At 37.9% G+C, this 20,351-nt stretch overlaps 1 protein-coding gene across 2 annotated transcripts in view; it reads right to left on the bottom strand.

Annotated features, from left to right (window-relative positions):
- HEATR1 (HEAT repeat containing 1) overlaps positions 1-19,854 on the bottom strand; it is a 1,780,420-nt gene extending 1,760,566 nt beyond the window's left edge. For both annotated transcript variants that reach the window (XM_044059100.1, XM_044059109.1), the window contains exon 1: positions 19,727-19,854. The gene's annotated coding sequence lies outside the window, so the exon portion shown is untranslated. The remainder of the gene's footprint in view (positions 1-19,726) is intronic.
- Positions 19,855-20,351: the final 497 nt, after the last annotated feature.

Raw genomic sequence — 20,351 nt, 5'->3', positions numbered from 1 at the left:
AGCCGAACTGGGTAGGATCTAGTGTCTGTAGGTCCCCAATGTCTTTGTTTATGAGCTTCATGATGATCCTTTCCATAGCCTTGCAGACTAAGCTAGTCTTAGAGTCGTAGAGGCTCCACCTTTGTGGAGTGGGACCACTGTTGCTGTACGTCATTCTGTGGGCACATATCCTGTAGTGAGGCTGAGATTGTATAGCTGTTTTATTTGAGGGATTAGTTCCTCTTGGGAGTTCATGTAGGACGCAACCTGGGACGCCATCTGGTCCCATGGAAGCAGTGTTTTTTGCTTTGGAGAGGGCAGCCTTCACCTGAGCATCAGAGATGCTTGGGAGGCAGCCCTCTGCCAGGATAGATACTTGCTCTTTTGGGGGGGGGGGGTGGAGAAGTTTGCACTGAACCTGTCTGCCAGGATATTGGCGATGTCTGTGGGTTCAGTGTATTTTTTGTCGTTTAGAATCAACTCATAACAAGTCTGGGAGTTGCATCCCAGGTTCCTAACATAACTGAAAAAAGCCTTATGATCGTCTTTGGTGTCCTGTGCAATTTTTCTCTCGAAGCTGGCCTTGGAGGATTTTATGAGGGATCATAATTTTTTGCTAGTACTGATCAGAGATGCCTTCCCTATTAGGGATTTTGCTCTATCATGTAGTAGCTTCCTCCTTCTGTTGTACAGTTTATTTATGGCAGGGGTCCACCAGACTGGACGCCTGCCTTTGGATGATTGGGTCTTGGTTTTGTTTGGGATAGCATGACCCATGCATTCCTGGAGATGTCCGTAGAATGCGTTTATATAGGATTCTGCAGTTTGGGCCGTAGTTTCCACTGGCCCTGGGGCCTTGAAGGATTCCACTTCGGTTTTGAGAAGTGAGAAGTTCGCTTTTGAGAAGTTTTTCACTGTGGTTTTCTGTGCTGGGGGTGGGGTCGGGATGTGGACATCCAGTGAAATTAATTTATGGTCTGATCTTACCAATGAGGGATATACTTCTGGTGTGGAGCATAGAGTCCCTATGTTGGTAATGATCAGGTCTAGTATGTTGTCCCCTCTTGTGGGAGTGGTGACTAGTTGTTCCATAGCATTTGAGTTTATAATTTCCAGGAACCTTTAGGCTAAGGTGCTGGGGCTTGAGTAGTGCTCCCAGTCAATGTTTGGGTAGTTGAAGTCACCCAATATAATGGTGTTCGGAGAGATCTTCATGTTCTCCAATGTTTTCTGGAAAGCCAAGTGGGATTCCTGACTTTGAGAGGGTGGTCTGTAGGATGCTATAAACTGAAAAGCAGTCTTGCCCACTGAGTTGCACATGGATGGTCTCCGATACTTCGTGCAATGCCACTAACCTGGAGGTGTGGATATGCTTGATAAATATGGACACTCCCCCTCCTTTTGTGGTTCGGTCCGGGTTTTGGGGCCGAAAAGCATGATATGAGGTATAGCCTGGTAGTGCTGGGGTGCTCTCTGGAGCCTTGAACCAGGTTTCAGTCACTGCACAGATATCGATGTTCTCCATACTGAGGAGAGCTTCGAGTGCGTGCATCTTGAGGTTAAGACTTCTGGCGTTAAGCAGCATTACCCTTAGTTTCTTGTTCCTTGTGCTGTCTATGGGGGTATATAAATTCAGCAGACTGCTTCATCTTACATGACTATTATATATTTTATGTCTAGATTTACTAAAATCATACATTACACAAGTGTTTTTTTTTTTTGGCTGTTGCTTAGTTATTTGAGTGACCACAAGCTGTAATGCTTATTCTTATTATTAGCTCCTTCCAAGCATGTTTATACAGTCCGTAGACTTTAAATTATGAGACCCTTCTAGTTTATTTGTTATAAGTATATTTCCATCCTTGCACACACATATATCAGTACTTCAAGCACGGGCAACAATACCCATCCAGTTTTGCCAGAATTACTATTCACTAGTTCATATGAGTTTCCAAGCTGTTCTTAAAATATCCAAAACAATATTTGCCCTGTTCCATTTTACCAGCCTTTTCCATGCAGTGGCCATTCTGCCAGTGAACCACTCAACATACTTTCCATTCCCACAGATATTTCCACAAAGGAAATCTGACGACTCTCTAGCACTTCCAGGCAACCCCAAACACCCCTCAAATCAGCTATCCCCATATGCCAAACACGTCAGAGCAAGCTCACCTCCTAGACCACAGCAAAGGGTTCTGCACAAGACAAAGTGCTCTTAGTCTTTCAAAATAACTCAGACTTCCACTCTTATGTAAGTCCTTAATGTGTCTGGACCAAAATTATTGTTCTTCTTTCGGCTTTTCCTGTTGAGGGGTTGCCACACCGGAACTCTGGTCCACTAATGATTAGCAGTAGATTTTTACGGTGCCAAGGTGCCAGCTCGACGCCCAACCTTCAACGAAGGCACACCCATTATACGCATGTCTTTCGAACGCCACTCGACCACAGGGAGGACATGCAGACTCCACACAGAAGGCGCTCCAGCCGAGAATCGAATAGAAGAACCTCTTGCTGTGAGGCAACAACGACCAAAATACATTTTAAATATAAAATTGCGCTTATTTGTTTACTTTTTATCAAGCATCAACTTAATGAGCTAAATGAACTGTTGGGAGACCATCAATATGTGTACACGTGGTTTAAAATAGCCCTTTTATTAAAAATATAGTTATATACACCTTTTTTTAAACCAAAAACATTGCCGAGAATCATCGCGGAGGCTCCTCAGAGCTGTTAAGCATTATCGTCACTCTCAGTTACCACAGCAACCTGGGAGCATCTGTTTCTGTTAGTGTGTTTGTGTACTGCATATCAGAGGCTCACGATGCACCTGAAGCAAAGCTTCACTTCAAGCCTAAATTCCCTCCCTTTCAGCGAGGCAGCAGCCAGGAAAAGAACAGACAGCAAACAAAAAACCTCCCAACAAGCCACCACAACAAGAGATAGCACATTCTTCCAGCCTTCCCACCTCTCACTCAGCAGATGTATACACACACAAACTATTCTCTGAAGAAATATCCCAAATTACAGTTTTATCCACCCCCTTCCCCTGGATCCAGGCTAAAACACAAAATGTCTCATCCTAATACACAAGCATCAGTAAACCTTGATCAGAAGCCGCAACCCACAGCTTCCTGCAGATGAAAACGGCAACATACAACAGCTGCCAGAAACAGGTGCATCCACACACACCATGTCAGGCTTAATCAAACAGCACTCGAAGCTATGATACCTGCCATAACTGATATTAACTATATTTAGACAGAATAAGGACTCAACCAGGATATACAGGACATTTCTAATTCATACTTTAACTGAAGATGGCATTAGTCTCCATGACATTTTTTTTTCAAAACACTCTGCTGTTACTGCTATTACATATGTTAATTTGTTACATTCGAGTCTGAACTCTGATGAATGGTTCCTTGTTACAAGATAAGTATTCACTGAGTTCAAGTAGGAGAATAGAAACTTCTATGATTATATTATATATGTTGCTTTGTTTGGCTTATATATAACGTAAATAGTAACCCATCTTGACCTACCTTTGTTTGTGAAGAATTACTGGACTCATTGAACATTCTGAATAAATTACTGTCTCTCAGTTGTTTAAGAAACCGTCTTTTTTTTAAATAAAAACAGATGAGAAGTGATGTACCATATCAGTTGATACTTTGAGAGATATAGCTGTAATAGTTATTGTTTGGGACAGCTATCTTGGAATCAGTTTTTTGTTTCTTCTTTCTAGCATCAGTCCAAAGATTTGTTTAATTTATTCTTTTAAGAGTATGGGCCAACCATTCCATTTCTTCTGGGAAAGACATGGTTGTTTTTGATGAATATAGTAGCTTCTTCAAAGTCATTAAAGGTTCTCATCTCATTGGCAAAAAGTATTTTTATCTTGGCTTGAAAGGGACCAGCGGTAGTGGTGCTGCGGTAGCGTTGTCGCCTCACAGCATGACGTTGTTGCGTTCGATTCTCAGCTAGAGCGTCTTCTGTGTGGAGGCATGCGTGAATGGGCGTGCCTTCGTTGAAGGTTGTGCGTCAGGGCTGGTAACTCGGCACGTAAAAATCCACTACCAAACATTAGCGGACCGGATTTGCGCTGTGGCGACCCCTAACCGGGATAAGCCGAAAGACACAACATCTTGGTTTGAAAGGGCAGCTGTGCTTTAATGTTGTTTTGTTTCAACAGTTTTGTTATTGGCCAGACTTTTTTCCTTTGTTCTAGTATTCTGGAAGAATAATCATTGTCAAACCATATCAGGCTTCGATTGTATTTTAAGGGTGGTTTTCTCCACGCAGATTTCAACATTAGTTCCTTGTCCAGAAATAAATATTATAACTACGGATCTAGGTGGAGTATTTGTTGAGTTAGAAGCAGGTTTCCTCAGTGATCTATGCACCCTTTCAATTCCAAATGAAAGTCCCTCTTTCTAGTCTAAAAATTCAGAAATCCAGGTTAAGAATGAAATAAATGTCTTCTCCTTCAGTGTTTTCAGGCAGACCAAAGATCCTTATGTTGTTTCTCCTTTCCCTGTTTTCCAAGTCATCCATATTTTGTTAAGCAGCCATGTATTCTGTTTAGAGACATCTTTATATCTGTTATTTTTGTATGGTGTTGCTGTAATAGTTCCTTAAGCATATCAGTCTGTTTTTTCTAAGTCATTTTTAAAGCCATCCATCTTCAAAGATAGTTCCTGTAAGGTAGATGTCATCAATTGCATTTCTTTCTTCAAAGCAGCATCTGGATGAGAATTCCTTGAGTTGTTCAAATTCAGTGACTCAATATATCTCCAAGTTACTTGACAGGAAAATTTTTGTACATCTCCACCAAAATTGATATTTATCTATAGATTTCTGACATTTTAAACTTGAAAATAATAAAAGTGTTCTTACATTATTATACTAGTTTATGGAGCTCTCAAAATTCACTGTTCTCAGTTGGCCATCTAGGCTTCGACCACCAAGTTAGAGTTTTAATGCATTTTAGAGCTTTCTGAGTTATGGAAACAATTAGGCTGACTAATTTTAAATGAAAGCATAAAAAAATTTTTTTTTTGAAACTTCATACTCCAGATCTAATGAAAGACATTTCCCTTTCTGATAATAAAGAACAAATAAAACCTCTGAAGAGTAACAAAGCTCTGACTCAATATGGTTTAATACCAATGATTTATAAACGATTATCTTATAACCGAGTACATCTATAAATGTTTACTGATACAGAAAAGTTATTCCACCATAATGGAAATACTGTCTAGTTCCCCAGTTTTAAAATAAAGTAAAGATCCGGAAAACTGTGCTTCATATAGAGCAAGTTCACCTTGAAATCCTGAGTCTAAACATTTCAAATCAATTTTCTAAGATTAAATAATAGTACACCCTTTAGTTCATAAGGATAAGACAGGTTTCACTGTACATAACAAAACGTATGATATTAAAAGATTATAGATTTTACAAATATAAATTAAACTAGCAATTTTTTAGTCTTGACTTGGAAAAGGCCGTTGATGCTGTTAACTACATTTATTCAAAGCTTTGGAAATTTACAGATTTATTTTACAACTTATTGTAATGTTTAAAAAAATCTATTTTGAATTTAAAGCTTACATTAAAATGAGCTCAATTGTTTTAAATGGTTTTGAAGTTATAACGAGGCATAAAGCAGGACTGTCCACTTTCATTATCTAATTTTATTTAATCTTTTACAGAACTTAGTAGGAACAACACTGAGAGTTTTAAAATGATATGTTCTATAAATCTAAACTTAAAGCAAAAATCACCAGCCAAGGGAAATAAAGCCACAAGAACACCAGTTTAATGATTTTTATGCCCAAAAACAGGAACTTTGTTAGATTAAACATTCGCCACCACACATCACATAAATACATTACAATAAAATAATTAAAAATTTAACAAACATTAATGAAGTTAGAGGATATACATAGATGTGGATCCTGCAACCAGTGCATGTTTATTTTAGACACTGACTGCATGTTTATTTTAGACACTGAGTACATTAATGTCGTGATATCTACACAGTACTGCCCCAATGGTCATTTTGACTGTAGCGTCAAGGGGTTGTATATTTGGCACAGTGCTCCATTTGTTTTTACATGGGCAAGAGTACGCAAATGTATAGAAAAGGAATTTAACAGCATTTAAATGTTGTAAAAAAGAGCATTTTTACAAACTTCTTCCGTAAGCCCTCCAATGATTGTGTGCAGTACAATATTTTTTTTATTCTTCGTTTTGGAAAGGATGGTGTCAGGTTCAAGAAGGGGTAATTAGCATGCCAGTCTTGAAGTCAGGATATTTCAATGGCAGACTGAACGGAACGCCTCTAACCCCCAAAGCATGAAACGATAAGATTTCAATAGCCTGTTAACCCTTATAAGGGTTAAGTAATTAATTTTTTTACTACAGTTTTTACTTTGTTATACAAAATGTGTGGCAAGTTTGATGTGTAGATTAAAATACATAACACTTTAAAAATTATGTATTTTGTAGTTTGAAAGGAAAGTTTTTTGCATTCACATAATTAACTTTTTGACCACATGGTACAACAAGTTTATAAAAGAGGAAAAGGTGAGTGAACGTTTAATGAAGTTCCTTTTTTATGTTTGGAACAAAAGCACTCAAACTGCTGTTCTTGTTGCTTTACTTCAATTGGCTGGTGATTTTTATGCCTTTCCTCTTTCTGTTAGCCTGTTTGCATAAATATTTGGTTACTGAATCATTTTTTTTTTTTTTTGCTGATGATACTTTACTAACAACTGGTGATATAAATAAAATGTTAGAAACATCCAGATTTATTACATTTGAAGACATTTCTAAAATGAAATTTAATACAAAAACGGATATTCTGCTGATTAATATTAAATTCCTGGGTAGTAATTTTTTTTTAATAATCTTGATTCAATTACAAACAAGAACTTCATGAAGAGAGGCTTGTTTTGATTAATAAATTCAACAATTTCTTTTTTCATTTGAAAAAAAAAAAAAAAAAAAAAAAAAAAAAAAAAAAAGATTGTTACTATTCAAATTCATTTTCTATACATAGTTCAAGTTAACACCCTTAACACCGAGGAAAATAATCAATAAAAAAATTATTAAAATTCTTATGGCAACCTTTAAATCCTAGATGGGGACAAAAATCTTCACCAGCAGATAAAGAGATTCATTATACAGCAATACCCAAGCTCTGGAATAAGCTGCCACTGCATGACTGGATGGGTATCCTCAAAATTTACACTAGAGCTAAATGGCCTAGTCCACCTTGAGGAAAAAAAGGGGTACAGCCTGATGGTGGGTATTGACGAGGTGTTGATGGTTGTGAGACTACATTGCCTAGAAACCCTATGAACCCTAAAAAAAATTGATGAAATGAGAAACACTGACAAAACTAAGCTGAACAAATCATTTGAGAGGAAAACATTTTTGAAAAACATTCTACACAATTATGTTCCCAGTTGGTCATTGTGATCCAGTGACCAAAAACTCCTTTCCTTCTGCAAACCTAGCAAATCTGAGCACTGTTTGTACTTGTACAAAGTTAAGTCCTGGAACTTTATCCATCAGGTCAATAACTCCCTCCCATCTTTCAAAACCACTCAAAATTCCTAGCTACAAATCTGGCTCCATTCTTGCTCAAAACCAGGATAAACTAAATCCCTAAACGTGAACAAAGTACCTTTGCTTTCCTTATAACTTCTTACCATTCCCTTCTCACATACTTCCTTACTTTCATCAAATTATCTTCCTTGACTTTCTTTCCAAGTATACCATAAGCCTGTTTTTACCTCGCTTCATATTGTACTTCCTGTTCATATTAGACTAATTTACCTTTAATTTCTCTACAAACTAACAAAACTTTTCCGAAATATTAAATGACCGATCCTTAACCAATATTTTTAGATTATGATTAATTTATTATAATTATTTAAACTGCAGATGTTTTTGTTTTATTTTTGAAGATGGTAAAATCGTTTTTAAAATCTTTGTAATAATCTGGAGGTTTTCTCCCCTTGGCCTCTGCTGAAAATGGGCTTCTACCCAGTCGGAATTTTTTAGTAAATCAAATGTCAATTAATTAAGCTGAAGATTTGGGGTAATGCACCTTCTTGAGGAATACAATACAATATTAGCTACTACATATAATATATGTAACTACCATATGTGTACAAATGTAAATAGAAATGCAACTACTCTGTGTTTAACCAGAACCAAGTATAATGCAACCCAAACAAATGGAGCTTTTCTCCCGGGCCACAGCTGAAAATGGATATTGCCCAGTTGGGCTTTCCCTGTAAACAAAGACAAATTTAACAGTGCCAAGGGGATCAGACTTATTTAAATTCCCTAACACCAAAGACACAAACAGCAAGTTATATATAAAACTGAATCAATAATTTGATAAAGCTGGGTTAGGTGCGATTGAAACATTGATAAGACATCAAAATGCCAAAATACCAAAATACAGCATTTCTGTAAAGATGCAGAAACTTTAAATAACAAAAAGATTATAATTGGTTTTCCAATAATTACAACCTTATTATGAGTTCAATTTTACTGACTGTGAAATCCAGTAAAGCACTTAGCACTTTCAGAAACTAAGCACCCCTTAGCAGAACTAGACATTATAACTGGTCAGGTTAATTTTTTTTCTTTAAGCGTAGCAGACTGAAGTCTTTTAAAGCTTTTTTCTTATGCCACTCACTGCCAGTGTCTCAAGTGAGACACAATTTCAACAGCATTTTGGTATCGTTAACAAGCTTTTGTTAAGCAACCCTAAGCACGGTTAAGATAAAGTTCCACACAAGGGATGTTTTTTATAAGATTTACAGACCATACAGTATTTTTAAATTATCAGTAAGATGGATACACAGAATTTCTGTTAATGTACAGCCTTTGGATGACATGGGCAAAAACGGTCATTCAGAATACACCAAAAGTGTCTCCATGACTTGATGCCCAAGTACACACAGTTTTCAAAGTTCAATGTACAAAAGCATCTCATCAGATCCCCACAGGAGGTATAAACAGGAAAACAAATATTGAAAAAAAAAAAATACTCACAAAGCACAGGTGGCCAAAGCAGATGGAAAAGACACCAACTGCGAAGTAGCTAAAGCTTTCTTTTGGGCAACAAACATGCTTATACTATGGAAGAGGTAAAAATCTAAAACTTAAGCTCTGCTGACACTACTGACAAACGTTTTGAATTACAAGACTTGTCTCTTCCCCCCTCAGTATCAGCCAAAATGGCAAACATTTCACAATCTGGCATCTATTACATGCCTATCCAATAACCAGACAGTAATCAAGAGTTGGAATCAAACCCTGGATCTTGCAGCTGTGAGGTAAAAACCTTAACCCCCAACAATGTACTCAGTATTCCCTTTTTAATGCATGACAAAAATGCTATGATCGCATGTAAACGATACTATTAACAAGAAGAGCTGTTTCAAACCCTCCATTAATCAACAACCTGTCTGCATTTGAGAAACTGTGTGAAACTGACAATTGTTGCATAACCCTACAAAGCGACTATTTTTCAGTACAACTAGAAACAAAAAAAGGACAGGTTAAAAGAACTTCTAATTACATGAAAGCAGGCGAGAGGGTAGTGATCATGGTTCAAGAATACACTGAAAGAAATATTTTATGTTGTCAAATGGCACGGATACATTAAGTGATAAAGTGACGATTGACAGGACACTTGATTTATTATCAGTCTCAGAAATCAGAATTGAAGTACTTTTTTGGTACACCTAAAATTAACAAACAAAAACATGCCACCTTGCCCTATAGTGCAGGGGATTAGAAGACCAAGACTCTTGTCAGTGTAGGCGGATTTAATCTTGCAACCTTTTGTTGAAAGGCTATATTCTTACATTAAGGATACTTTTTAAAGCAAAGGTGAATACTTATTTAACATTTGTTAACAGGGAAAGTCTGACGTAGAATGAAGCCAACAGAGATTTCCATAACACTTAGTTGAGCACTGTTGACATGACAAATATGTTCACATGCACACAACAGGTCAAAGGTGTTAGAGTAAGGGAGTTTTTTGTCATGCACATCACTTGTCACACACCAAGATAAACTTGGTATGTGAAACATTAGACCTGAATTTACTGAACATTTTTTTGTAATTCAAGTCAATTTTTTAAAACTGTTAGAGGCGTAGCAATGAGTGCACCAGCAGAATCAACTTTAGCCAATCTAGTGGGTCACTAGGAGTATGAGTTATACACAAGTTATTATATATACATACATATATATATATATATATATATATATATATACATACATACATATACACATACATACACACTATATATACATATATACACACACTAATATATATATATATATATATATATATATATATATATATATATATATATGTACATACACACACACACATATATGGATCTACTTCATAATGTCAAAATTTTAGAATGCCGACAACCATATGGTCAACATTCAAAATCTCGACATTATGAATAAATCCATAAAAAAGGAAATTATGTCCTTTAAAGTGCTAGTAGGGGGGGGCTCCACCCCCCCGCACCCCCCCATAACTTTAATATACCATCTCCGAGATCGCACTACAGTGCAGGAATGGAAATCTTTCCATTCCGCACTACAGTGAGATGCCGGTTTCCCATTGTCGGCAATGTCAGGTAGACCTGCATACATATATATATATATATATATATATATATATATATATATATATATATATATATATATATATATATACATACATACACACACACACACACATACATACACACACACATACATACATATATATATATATATATATATATATATATATATATATATATATATATATATATATATAGACACACACACACACACACACACACACACACACACACACCCCTACATGACTTGTAGAGTACTTCAGTATTAGTTTTTGAATTATTCAGTAAGTTCATAAGCAGTACTAACTTTTCAGATGTCATGAATACTTTTGATAAACAAGCATGTGCGTACAGGGAACCAATGTTTCAAAATCAAGCATTTACCCACTATTAATTTTTGTCCAAAACATTCAAAAGATAGCATTATCAGAAATCAATTTAATCAAGATCACAAGGATAACAACTGAAATGACCGAATTTGATAAATATACGGCATTAAAGGAGTACGTTTTTCAAAAAGGGTTATAGTAGGGAGAAAAGTAGTTTCAGAACTACATCTGCAAATTTAAGCATTCTGAATGTGTACATTTTATTCATATAGTACAGAATCATACTTTAAGGCATGCCAGTACACTGCCTGGAGAATACCATACGGCATTTCAAAGTCCATACACTACATTAATGTAGAGATTAAAAGATTATGCATGACTGGAGAAGGTTTTCACATATCCAGGATACAGTAGCAGTGGGTTCCACACCATGTACATGGACAGGAAAGATGTCCATTTGAAAGTTAATGCCAAGCAATATTAACAAGCGTGAGTGTTGCCATTATTGCAGGTACATTTCAGAGAGACCCTTTATTCCATGCCCCACTTTAATGAACACCATTCCTCTTCGTGGACGTTACAACTACAACACAACAACAGGGGACATAGGCACTAGGTCTGTCTGTTGACAGTTTTTATGTAAGTAAAGGTATACATAAACTATCACACTAGATTTACAAGCATGACTACATCACGAGAAATAAAAGAAAGCAATGCATTATATTGAAAGCCTGTATTAAGTATGAGAGATTTTGTTCATAGTTACAAAGAGTGGAAGTGAATACTGGAGGAGGCAATTACAATGTCCTTCAGAAATATGAGCTGCAGTGGTAACTTGAAAGCCTGTATTAAGGTACGAGAGATTTTGTTCATGGTTACAAAGAGTGGACGTGAGTACCGGAAGAGGCAATTACAACAACATCCTTCAGAAATATGAGCTGCAGTGGCAACTAAAACAAAAAGCCACACATCCACCAATATAAATGGCCACATTAAAGTGTGAGCTTAAGTTAAGATCAAAAAGCCACACATCCACCAATATAAATGGCCACATTAAAGTGTGAGCTTAAGTTAAGATCAACTTGCAAATATACAGGATAGTGTCCTTCATGTCAGATTCATTTTAATGTTTTTAAAGATAGGCTTCACTTTGTTTAAATTAAACCAACAAGAATGTTTTATATTCTGTGTGGATGTTTGCCAACACTGTTTGAATGGCGTCTTTTTGACACACAATTTTATGCATGTACACAACATATACGGAAGAGGACAACTCAGTGGGTGACATGGGAGTTTAGACTAGTGAGTTTGCAGATGATGCCAGTATGGGGAATTAAAGGCTTTAGATGAGGTCCAGATAGGCATTATGGACTGAACAGCCTTTGCTGGTTGCATTCATTACCACTTCTCAGAGAAATCAACAGGATTAAGGAGGTGGACTATCTTTCACAAAGCTTACATTCCATGACTTTAATGATAAGTGTCACAGCAGATAGTCTTGCTTCACAGCCAGAGGTTTCCCAGTTCGAGTCCTGACTAGGGTACCTTCTGCGTGGAGTCTGCATGCCCTCCCTGTGTTTGCATGGGTTTCCTCCAGCTGCTCCAGTTTCCTTCCACATTTCAAAGACATGTAGTAGGTGTACTGGACATCTAAAATGACCATAGGTGTGAGTTTACATGTGTGTGGTGAGGAAGAACTACAGTAGCAGGACTAGCTACCCGGTAGTGTAAACCTTGGCTCTAGATAATTGTCAGTGTTGAAGTGAAACCCCAACCCCATGGGCATAAATGGGAAAAGGGGCTATGGACAGACGGATGCCCGCTATGTTAGTATGCATCTCTAAAGCAATCAAATGTTGTCTCCTTTGTAAAATGGGCCTTAAACAGCTTTCTAAATAATATGAGGTTCTTGAGAGTTTAGTTCATCAAGCATTTCATGCCAGGATGCATTGACTATTTTACCAAAGGGTCCTTCTATGCAGACTAAGGTAATATTACACCCCAACAGTCATTAGGAGTGAACTTTTTGGGCCATAGCTTCCGCAATGAACCAGGAGGGCAATTTATAAGAGGGGCCTGCATACAGAACAGAAATTCAGCTCTGGCTATGACCAGCAACAACTCGTTTTTAATTAAAAAATTATATTCGTTGGGCTTAAAAAATAACAAACCTGAAAATTATTTTCAGTAGTTTGCAGTAAATTAGTAGTGGGCAAACAAAGAAGTGTTAATGATAAGTAATAGATACTCTAGTCCAAGTAACAAGATATTTACAATCAAGATTATATTTTTTGCTGCATATTGTTACTTAACCGTAAACATATGCCATCAGTCACAGACAATACTGTACCAGGAAGCATACTATAAAACTGCAATGAATTCTTTAATCTATAATGGCATGCATCACAGTTATGGCATATTTACCAGTGGAACAATGCCTACTTCAACCAAGTGATCTGTCAAAGTATTAAGGAAAAAAATTGTATATTGCATCAAAACCCAGCACCTACTAGTTTAGCTACTAAATACTTATGTTTATTTGACTTTCATTAGGTAGAAAATGTTTTTGTGATAAGTTCTCCGTTTCAATCGCATTGTGACTGTGTGGTACTACAATTTAAGTGCCATCTCATGCTTATTACACAGAGGAAGCCAGGTCTACTGGTGAAACTAGTTTGAAAACTTTTTTTTTTATTACCCCAATGGACTTAAAATAATTTATTTTAAATACAATATACTTTCAGTATTCTATCTGGTGCTGCTGGATTTTTTGTGGCTACAGACATGCATGTGCAAGTGCACACACATAAATATATAGCTGTATCACCCCCCCCCCCCCATTTGGCATGTTTTCCATTACAGTTTGGGACTTATTTTAGTTTATTATTCTGCAGTTATATATGAATGCACTATTTCTACACTTACATTATTTATATTATGTTTTCTTTAATCATAACTTATAAAATGTTCTAAAATTATTTTTTCTTTTAACAGTTACCTTTACATATTTTTGTTTTTAGCTTTCCTAGTTTATAGAGCATTAGGCTCACCAAACCACCAATGGGGTGTAGCCTTCACAGTGGGTGTGAGGGACCAAGCAAAGACATGCATCTGGAACATTTCCCCCAGGCCTCCGCTGAAAATTGGCTTCATTCCAAGTCAGACTTTCCCGGTAAACAAATGCTAAATAAATAATAGGGAATGCACTGTCAGCTTCTGTGGTGATAAGGATCACACATACTAGTCCTACCTAAGGGGAAGGGCATAACATACACCATCAGTACAAGGATCCAGTGAGGACAAAAAGCACCCGCATGGCTGAAAAAATTAAGGGGAAAGGGACCTAGGGTACCTGTATTATCTAAAGGAGATATCTGTAGGATATGTTCTGAAAGTTAGCATGTAATGTGATAAAACAGTAAATAAGACAGAAAGAATACTTGGTAAACTTAGGAAAAGGCAACATCAGGTTACCATTCCTCTGCACACGCAGTTTAAGCATTCCCATATGGAACCCTGTCCTCAGTTCTGGAGACCCCATTTTCCACAGGACAGAATATGTCTAGGTTAGAAGCTGTGAAAAGGAGGTCAGTGTACAGCTCTTGCGAAAAGCTGGAAAAAATATTGGATCTTAATGTGGGAAAAAGGAAGAAGACAAAGTCCTATCTACTAAAGCCGTTTCACTTCTTTGGGAACTTACCTGAAGCACTGGATAATAACTCATCAGTAGATATTGCATTCCTGAAACTAGCCAAGGCATTTAATATTACCTTACATGTTGGTAACAGTGACAAACTTACAAGTCTAAATATTAACCCATATGTATTCCACTAGATAGTCAACTGTCTTAAACAAAACCCACAGTGTGTGGGTTGGGAACTCACTTTCCCATGAAAGGCTCATCAAAAGTGGAGTGCCACATGTAATATTTTTAAGTAATCTACACTTTGGCATATACGTTATGGACATCCAAGTTGTTTTTGAGAGTCTTTGTGTATCAAAGTTTACGGATAATAACACTGCTGAGTTTGCAGTTAACTCTCCTGCTCATAGCCTGTAAGAGGACCTATCATGTCCTAATTCCTGGTGCTAAAACCATGGACTTAAGCTAAATGTATAAAAATGCATTGCTGTACTATTTGGCAAACAAGACCATATAAAATGACATTCAGTCTGATTGAAGTAGGCACAGCCATTGGCAATAGATCTCCTTTGACCACCACATCAACTTTTATTAAATTGTTAGTGTCATAACAATATGGAGGGGTTTAACATAATGGTTAAGGTGTTTGCCTGATAGGTACAAGGTACAGGCAAGGGCTTGCCTCTGATCTTGGGTTATTGGCAAGACCACAATGACTCATGACCAAAAAATATCTTGGGCATGAGCTCAAGTTACACAAAGCATCAAAGAGCTCTGTCATCTCCTACAGACCCCAGCGAGGCAACCTCTGAGTAGCTTGCAAGGCAAATGCAGTGCAGCACTTGGGGGTGCTGCACTCCTTTAAACAACAAATTAAACAAAGATCCCTTCCGCATGAGCTGATGTAAGCTTACGTATTTATATAAGGATCCCGTTACGACACATCGAAAAGAGCAGGGGAGGTTACCCAGCGCCCTGGCCACATTTCCCTTAGCCAACAATCACAGGCTTTCCCAGAATAGAGATCGCTAGCCTAGTGGGGCTAACCCAGTCAACAAGGGGGAAATAATAAATAAAATAAAAGACTTGATCCAGCTAGCCCTCTTAAACACACACAAAAACTCAGTATCTACTAACAACATGGCACTACATCACAATATAAACAGAATTTGTTAGCAGGTTACATATCCTTCCCACAGTATAGCTTACCTATAGGATATACACAGACTGCGTCCTACATGAACTCCAAGAAGAGCTAAACCCAAACCTAAAACTACTGTTCAATCTCAGCCTTACTACAGGATATGTACCCAAAGAGTGGCGTACAGCAACAGTGGTCCCTCTCCACAAAGGTGGTGCCTCAACGGATCCTGGAAACTATCGCCCCATAAGTCTCACTAGCTTGGTCTGCAAAGCTATGGAAAGGATCATCATGGACCTTATAAATAAAGATATTGGGGACCTACAGACACTGGATCCTACCCAGTTCGGCTTTGTTAAGGGCAGATCCTGCCTCTTAAACCTAGTCGATTTCTTTGAAACAGTCACCAAGGCCATTGACAAGGGGAAGGTGGTCCACACAGCCTACCTGGACCTCAAAAGCCTTCGATACAATACCGCGGGCATTATAGATAAGCTCACCAGCTTAAATATAAAGTCACTAGATGGGTTGCAAACTGGCTCAAGGACAGAACCCACATGGTTAGAATAGCTGGAGCCATGTCAGACTCCAAACCAGTTACAAGTGGCATCCCACAAGGCTCAGTCCTGGGACCCCTCTTGTTCGGTATATATTTCTCGGAGGTATAGGCCAACATGGAAGGACTGTGGCTGGCCAAGTTCGCAGATGACTGCAAACTGGGCGCCATAATAGACTCTCCAGCAGACACAAGCATCCTCCAAAAGGGCCTCATAGAAACAGACAACTGGTGCCAGAGCCATGGCCTCAAGCTAAACGCCAAAAAGTGTATAGTCATCCCCTTTGGCAAAAACAAAGTGCCCACAAATTACCACATAGGTGGAAATCCATTAAGTACAGAAGAAGTAATTAGGGACCCAAGCAGATAGCAATCTCTCATTTGACAACCACGTGGCCAAAGTGGTTAGAAAAACATTTTATAGAGCCCGCCTAATCATGAAGAGATTCACATCTAGATCAGGGGAGGTCATCGTGCCTCTTTACTCATCCCTCATCAGGCCCATAATTGAGTACAATGCCCCTTTTGGGATGTACCTTACCAGACACCTGCAGCAACTGGAAAGACCCCAAAAGTACCTCACCAAGAGGATCAAGGGGCTCAAACAGATGCCGTATGCTGCCCGGTTAAAGAAACTCCAGCTCTACTCAGTGGCATACCGCCTGCTCAGAGGCGATCTGTGCCTGACGTATAAAGCCATGTCCAACCCGGAATTAATGGACATGCTGCACCTCAGAAAATCCAAATCCCATTGAGCTACGCGCTCGAGGGACTTGAACCTCAGCACTGAAATAAATAGGACATGCTGGAGGGACAGATTCATAACCCAGAGGCTCCTTTCACTCTGGAATAAAATCCCAGTCCAGGTTAGGCAGAGCCCCTCATTGACTCTCTTCAAGAGGAATCTTGATGAGTGGATGGGAGATCGTAGGTTTACCCCGGGTATCACTTCTGTGTCACTGTTAGACAGAGGCACAGTATACTAACCTCGAAAAAGGGCATAGCAAAATTAATTTAAAATGGGTGGCGAAAGCCATATACACTCTGGCTAGGCTTATAAATGCCCTAGGGCAGATAGCCTAGTATGAACCTATGAACCTATAAAATGCCAAACAAAGTTGCTCTAAATCCAATTCGAGACATCAACAAATGGCTTCACTCCTGGACTGTCCTTCTTATCTCAGGTTCTAATAGACAGTACTAACAACATGGCACTACATCACAATATAAACAGAATTTGTTAGCAGGTTACATATCTTTCCCACAGTATAGCTTACCTATAGGATATACACAGACTAAAATGCCAAACAAAGTTGCTCTAAATCCAATTCGAGACAACATCAACAAATGGCTTCACTCCTGGACTGTCCTTCTTATCTCAGGTTCTAACAGACAGAGGAAGCAAGTAGTGGAAATTCTAGTTAAGCTTCTAATGTTCTACTAGACTGATTTTGATGCTCAGACCCATGAAAACAAAAAAAAATAGTTTACTTAAAAACATTAGTACCTTAGCAAATAATACATAGCCTATTCCAATGAGAAGTGTAGAAACATTGTCTGGAATTCCTTACTATTCATCTCAACAAAAGAATTTTTGTCTGGAACCAGTGTGATCGAAGGGCTTAAATCTAATAAGTGACATTAATAAAACCTGGAGACACAGGTTTGTCTCCCAGAGGCTGCCCCGTCTCTGGAATAGACTCCCCATACACGTCAAAGTACGTCACTGACCCTCTTCAAGAGCAATCTTGATGAGTGGATGGGCAACCACAAATCTGTCCCAGGGGTTCCACTTGTGCCCCTCATTGACAGGGGTGACAGGTGCAGACTGTGGTTTCTTTTTCGGGGATAAACTCTTGGCTAGGCTTGCAAGACCCCAGAGTCATTAGCCTAGTAATCGCCTATAATCCTATGAACAGTTTAAATTATTTCAGACAGCAGCAAAATAACAATGATAGCAAAGCTGATCCATCTTCGATGCTACCCACTTTTCTTTAAAAATGTGCACGTGGGAATGTTACCAAGTCAATACTTTCAAGACAAATGCATAAACCCAGACCTTTCATGTTAAATTCAGTCCCCACTGACTGCAAAAAACCCAATCAGTGAACCTGCCAAGTGACAAAACTAGAGTCAAGAGTAAAATCAGACCAGCAACTTGCTTTCCTTTCAGATCCACTGAGACAGCTTCACAAGGCGGTAGGTACACTGCAGGATTCTGCTGTCCAGTGCAACTCCTTCTATATAACTCCACCCATAATCCACTGACAATTAACACATAACGAAGCATGACACTGTATTGCTCCTCCTCATACGTAGATATACTTAGGGTTACCACCTGTCCCTCTTTGGGCAGTTATGTCCTGCTGGAAAAAACTAAAAAGTTGCAAGTGTCCTGAGATTTTATTTCCTAAACTTTCTTTAACAGTTGCATAATTCAGTTATTTTGTATATGAAACACCCAAATGCTATAAGAAACAGTATAATCAACTAAAATACTATACGTATAAGCTTTTATTTTGGCAAAGACGTGAAGTTCTGTCTTTTGCATTGGCCATGGTATGTTTTATACTGCAAAACTTCACATTTCTACAAAAAATGTCCCACTTTGGCCATTTGAAAAGGTGGCAACCCTTGATATCCTGATCACTAAAGTGCACAAATCAATTTTCTGTCCAAACCAAATCACTGATTACTGAGCTAAGCGCAACTTCATGAACCCAGTCAGGAATTGGGCAGTTAGACTACAAACGGAACTCTACCAATATACTAACCCACAAAACACTACTTTTCTGTAAACTAAATGAGACATTAGATAAGAAAGATTGCATTTTTAAGCAGAAATTACCTTTTAACCCATCTAAACTATCAAAAACTATCAAAAAATCTTAATATGTTTGTATACGATACATTTACATAATCAAAAAAGTTTACATAAACCAGCAAATGCTGAATCTACAGTGCTACGGAACACCCCCAAAACATGAACACTAATATACGGTTCTAAAAATCTACCGTAGGATACTTAATGTCATAATTTGTTCATAAGCACCACGTCTGGATGGCAAATTACTAAATCGTGTAGTTAAAACTGACCCTATTTACACCCCATGTCAAGAGACATTACAGCTATAAAAATGGATACAGACAGAAAGGAATAAAAAGGGAAAAAGACTTGTAAGTGCCAATGCACACACATGCAACCAAAAATATGAACAGTTTTAAGAATGGCATTAACATAACATACTAATAAAAGGGACAAACAAGCAAGACCGACGATCAGATATACACACACGCCTTACAAATAAATACACCTTATCTAGAAACACAACAGATAGCTGCTATCAGCATGGATCTCTATACAGAACAATTATTAATTCGGTAAATCTGCATTACCTTACTATTCAGATATCAGCTTAATTTGCTTTCTTTTCCAGATAAAAATTGTTTCACAAAAACACTCGCCAGGAGAAACTCACATGCATCACACAAAACCACATGGCAAACCTAACTTCTGATCCGGAAGTACTTGTTACTATTACCCACCCCGTAATAGAATCCATTATGTTAGTCAGGTTTGGGAACTATGTGTCTCATCGATAAACGCGAAATTGATTTTGTTTGGGTAGATCATGTATTTAAGTGGTTTATTAAAAGTCAGTAAGTTAAACGGACAAACGTGGCATGTGCGTTTGCTGTTTGTTTAATTACTTGAAACTGTGATGGGGGAAAGGGGCTCGAGTATCATGATGACCAAACGGAAAAGGAACGCCTACACATTCTCAGTCCCGCCCCTGGAGTGACATTGTTTCTGATTTCTGATTCTGAGTGAGGGAATGTGAATATGAAATAGATATGGTTTTATTATTATTATAATGATTTTTTATTGCAGTTGGCGTTATTATTATAGGTTATTACTTTTATTATTAGAATGCTTTTTTTATTGAAGTTGGCTTTATGGCTCTCACGCTTTCGTGAGACTTTACCGCTGTCTTCCAAAGCCAGCCAAATTCAATAAAAA

The sequence above is a fragment of the Protopterus annectens genome, chromosome 1.part2 (genome assembly GCF_019279795.1).
Source record: "Protopterus annectens isolate FY-2018-M chromosome 1.part2, PAN1.0, whole genome shotgun sequence".
Taxonomy (NCBI): Eukaryota; Metazoa; Chordata; order Ceratodontiformes; family Protopteridae; genus Protopterus; species Protopterus annectens.
This window is presented reverse-complemented; position numbering and strand designations above follow the sequence as displayed.